Here is a 5,608-nt window from a genome sequence, read left to right as displayed (position 1 = left end):
AGAGAGAGAGAGAGAGAGAGAGAGAGAGAGAGAGAGAGAGAGAGAGAGTCTATAATGAGGCTTAGGGACCTTTTTATTTGTCTGATGAAAACTATGGAGACTTTCCATCTCATGCAGAGGGGAAGTGAAGCCCATTTTCTAGAAATAATAGGTTTATTAAGTAAGAAAGCACCAGATTCTTGGCTGGAGACTTCCTTGCTGCCTGAGGGGAAAGGAAAAGGTTATGATACCTCAGGGGAAATAGACGAAAATCCCCTCTGCTCAGGGACTCCATGGTCCCACGTCCAATCCCTCTCAGACTTGGGAAAGGACAGGCAAAGATGGGGGTTTAATTGACAAACAAGGAACCAGAGTTACTGTTTGTCTTAGTTTTTCTTGTGCTTTTTCATATGTCTCTAAGAAAAAGTATTACCTCGCTGTCAGGGGACAGGTGCTTTCATTTCTCTGAAATGTTGTCTCTTTGTTTCTGACCAGTTTATCAGAAGTCACTCATTTTCCACTCTAGGAAAAGTCTTTCCAGCCTTCCACGCTTTGCCCTCTCTCTCCAGCACTCAAGCCCAGTGTCTCCCTGAACAGTGGGAGATTACACTGCTCTGCAAGCCAGGGCTTTGTCAGCAGGGGTCGCTTAGTGTCTGTTGACTGGTCAGGATTGGCTGACTAACATTATCATCCCTAAATGGTTTAACTTGCTTAAACACCTTTATACATTTAACCAAAAGGGGATCAATGATCCCCTTTAATTTGATTCAAACTGGCAAATTGAAAATGGAGATGCAGATGGAGTGCTAGAGAAACTGCATTTATGATTCCAAGCATAATGTAGAAAAGTAATCTCCTTTGGGTTAATTTCTTGAAATCTCCCTACAGCCAACAGTTAGTGGTAGATTCCAGGGAATCAACATCAGCCACTAGTCTGACTGCCGATAGAATATTTCAGTAAGGACTAGATGAAATAATTCTGTTGGCTTTCCATACATAGAGTTGGAGGTTGTATCTGAGGAAAGACCTTCCTTGTTTGAGAGAGGAAGGAAATCAAATGGTCAGACTGGATATTGGCATGCTTTGTCTTTCTGTTTGGTGTCTTTCTGTTTATTTTTCCTCGGTCTTTTACAGAGACCACAATAAGCTAATGATCATTCTTTCCAATTCTGTTTTGGCTTGGCAGGTACTAGACTTGAATGATTCCAGATCAATCCTCCAAAAATATACTCAAAAGATAAGGGCTGGAAAGACTGGACAACATTTAAGAGCACATATTGCTCTTACAGAGGATATAAGCTCAATTCCCAGCACTTACATAAGACATTTCACAACTACCTGCAACTGAAGAGCTAGGGGGACCTGACCTCTGTCTACAGCCACATTACATACCTCCCCCATTCATACACATAATTAAAAATAACAACAATCCATTCAAGAAAATATGAGTCAACTGAGGCATACACAATTGGATTTTTTTCTTCAATGATTTAAGAAAGAAATGGGAAGGAAAGGTAAAGTCACTTCATTTAGCCAGATTTTATTGATATCAAAATCACATATGTCACCAGACAAACAGGTAAAGAAATATTCCCTGTGCAGCAATGTGAATTGGAGCTAGAGTCTAATTCTGCCTAGACAATTAGGGTTCTATGTTTGGGGTATGGGACGGTTCTACTTTTCTTTCTGGATTGTCTGGTTTGGGTTAATGTATTGGACAGTTTTGAGGAATTATTCCATTGTGTATGATTTACCACAGGAAGTCCAGTAATTGGAGATTTGGAACTCCCATAGATTGATTTCTGCCAATTGGAGAAAGTATAAGAAGTCTGTGCCATGGGGAAGAAGGACTCAGAAAAACACCATCTCTTTAGAATTGTTTTTACTTTCTTATCTGCTTATTTATATTTTGAGTATTTCAGGTAATATATTTTGATCACATTGTTTTCCTGATCCTTCAACTCTTTTCAATGATATCTTTCTAATCCACCCACTTTCTTGCTCTTTTTCTCTCTGGAAAAAAAAAATCACCAAATCAGAACCAAAACAAACAAAGCCAAAACAAATCAAACTGAAATAGCAGAAACAACAGAGCAGCTCAGTTTGGGTTGCCCAACTACTCCTGAGCTCTGAAATGTGTGTGAGTAACCCAGAGTTACTCCATTGAAGGAAACTGATCTTCCCTCTCCCAAGAGCTACCTGTTTCAAACAGCTTCTTTCCCAGGAGTGAGACCCTGTGACCACTTTCCACTTTCTGTGTTGGGATTTTGTCTAGCTTGAGTTTGTGCAGGCCTTGTGCATAGTGTCACAGTCATTGTGAGTTCATACATGCATCATCCCTGACACATTTGAGAACTCTGTTTTCTGGGAGCTGTCAACCACCTCTGGCTCTTACAGTCTTTCCGTTTCCTCCTTTGTATAGATTCCTAAGTCTTGTGGGGAGGGGTGTAAGGAAGACAAGCCTGGGGGATGGATTTCTCCAAAGTCTTTCACTTTCTCTGCACTGTTATGATGTAGAAGATCACCGTTTGAAACAAGCTACATGACTCCCATGATCTCTCAGCTGAACTGTTTCTGTCTTAGCATGTAACATTAGGCTTCTTGAGTCTGCATCTACAAACCACTTACGTGAGCTTCTTTTCTCATTGTTGTGAGAGAACATTTTACCAAAGTAACTTAGAAAAAGAAGAATCTAACTCACAGTCTGAAGGTAGAGACTGTAATGGAAGAAAGGGAAGTCCTGGCAGTGTGGGTGGGAAGAAGCTGGTCCCATTACACTAACAGTGGGAAGTGAAAAAACAAAGAATGTTAGTGTTCAGCTCACTCTCTCCTTTTTTAAAATTGAAAATAGATTCATCTGTCATATATTCCCTACTGATCACAGTTTCCCTTCCTTCCACTCCCCCTCTGTTTCCCTTAAGAAAAGAGAAGGTCTCCAAGAAAAACACAACTAAATTGACAAAACAAGACACAGTAAGACAAGGCAGAACCCTCACACTGAGACTGGTCAAGAGGAGGAAGAGCCCGAAGAGCAGGCAAATGAGTCAGAGGCACACCTGATCCCCCTTTCAGGAGTCCCACAAAAACCCCAGCCCAAAGCTATGACATACTCAGAGGACCTGGTGCAGGCTCATGCAGCCACATGTCTGACGTTTCAGTCTCTGAGTCCATATGAGCCCTGCCTAGTTGATTCTGTGGCCCGTGTCCTCCTGGTGACCTCTATGTCCTCTTCGTTTACTCTGGGATCCCAACCCAGTGGAGTCTGCCAGCCACATCATGTTCTTAGATGCCAGAACAAACCATTTTGGAAACATCCTAAGAGCAAGTCCAGAGGTGTTTCCGTGGTGATTATTAGTCCCCATGACATTGACAAAGGAAGTTTGATGTTATAAATTCTCCCCATTAAGATGACAACCAAACACATCTGATTCAGCCAATACTCTAATATTCTACTTAAGACTTGCTTCCTCTGGTATTGAAAAGTCTACTCAGGCCATGGCGGTTTCTGCAGTTTTATAGATCCCGAGAATGTCCAAGTGTCCACAGTTTCTTCCAAGACTCAGTGCAGTCTCTAAACTTTGAGGTCTCACAAAATTAAAAAAAAAAAAAGCATGATCCCAATTCCCAGAAGGAGAAACAGAAGGATAATGATAAGGACAGAATATGTGCTACCTAAACCCAGTAGGACAAACACCAAATCCTGAAACCATGGTTTTTTTTTTTTGTGACTTTTGATGTAATAATTTGGGATCCAGTAGCCAAAGAGATTTGTGCCTTCCCAAGTTTACCACATATGGCTAATTTCTTTCTTCTAAGAAGGTGGGGAGACCTTATTTTCCATACTTAGGAAAAACTTCTCCACAGCATCAATAAAGGATAAGGTTTTAAGTATTCTCACCAACTTTTCCCAGAAGAATTGCTATATATATCAGGCTCAAAGGAACCTAAAATTCTCATACAATACTCTTGAAGGAACAGGGTTAACCTCCTAATTTCCAGGTGACTGTGTCTCTCTGTTTCGTAGATGATGAAGGATCTCAGGGTCATAGAGAACTTTAAATTCATCTCTACTGTGAGTGAATATTCAGTATTAATGGTGAGGAAATTTTCTCCCAACTCTCTTTTAGGGAGAAAATAGACACACTTACTTCCTTTGTTTTCATAGAGAGAGCATCCAATGTTTGCTTAGGGTTTTTTTTTTTTTTTAAATCAATCCATTCAACAGTGGAAGCCTTTGAGTACAATGGAGCTTTTCTGTTATATTCTGATGCCTGTTGATGCACTCTGGCACACTTTTAAATTTATAAAACAATATAGGCCAATGGAATTTACTTTTTGTCTTTTCACTGGTTGTATTTACTTAGACTTCTTAGGGATCACTTCTGAGCCCTCTTATGATCTTGTTGGCTGCTTTGGCCCTGTTTTCACTACCAGGTGTTCTATTGTAGTAATTAAGGGCAACAGCCAAAAGGACAGAGATTCAAGCAAATTTACATACCCACAACGATATTAAATTATTATCATAAGTTCAGGCTGAAAAGGAAGAGAAAGCACAGGCTATACAATTATATTTTCTTAGAAAGTTGTTAGGTTTTTTACTTAGTAGGGAAGATTATACGAAATACAAACCCAAAACAGGTGTTTATATCTCTCCCATGTGGGTAAGTAGAAAGTGCAGCCTAACAAGTGGAACACTCAACTGAGTAATAAATTATCAATAGAACAAAAGAACTCACATTTCAAACTCTTAGAAAAATCAAAGTAAGAATTTATTATTCCATGTTCTCTTCTATCAGGTTCAGTGCATTTGGCTTTATATTGTGATCCACTTAGATTTGACTTTTGTGCAGTATCCTAGACATAGATCTGTTTACATTATTCTACCTTCTGACATCCAGTTAGGCCAGTACCATTTGCTAAAGATGCTTTATTTTTTCTATTGTATAATTTTTTTCTTCTTTTTTTTATTGAGAAAAGGAAAAAAAACAAGTTTCCACCTCCTCCCAGCCTCCCATTTCCCTCCCCCTCCTCCCACCCTTTCCTCCTCCTCCCACCCTTCTCCCCCTCCCCCCACTCCTTTCCCCTCCCTCTCCAGTATTGTATAATTTTGGCTCCTTTGTAAAATACCAGGCATACATAGGTGTGTGGATTTACAACTGGGTCTTCAATTTTATTCCATTCATCTACATCTCTGCTTTCTTGCCAATACCATGTAATTTTTACTACTATCACTCTGTATTAGAGCTTGAAATCAGACATGATGATAACTCCAAAAGTTTTTTTATTGTACAGGATTGTTTTAGCTTTTGTTTTTCCATATGAATTTGAGTATTGTTCTTTCAAGGTCTGTAAAGAATTGTGTTGGAATATTAATGGTGATAGCATTGAATCTGTAGATTGCTTTTGACAAGATGGCAATTTTTACTATGCTAGTCCTACCGATCCATGAGCATGGAAGATATTTCCATCTCCTAATATCTTCTCCAATTTCTTTCTTCAAAGACTTGAAGTTCTGACAATTCCCTGAACAGAGCACCAGTCATGGAGGTACAAAGATTGACAATTAATAAATGGGAGCCCATGAAACAAAAGTTTCTGTAAGGCAAAATTCACCAACAATAAGACAAAA

This window comes from Microtus ochrogaster, chromosome 16 (assembly GCF_000317375.1).
Source record: "Microtus ochrogaster isolate Prairie Vole_2 chromosome 16, MicOch1.0, whole genome shotgun sequence".
Taxonomy (NCBI): Eukaryota; Metazoa; Chordata; class Mammalia; order Rodentia; family Cricetidae; genus Microtus; species Microtus ochrogaster.
This window is presented reverse-complemented; position numbering follows the sequence as displayed.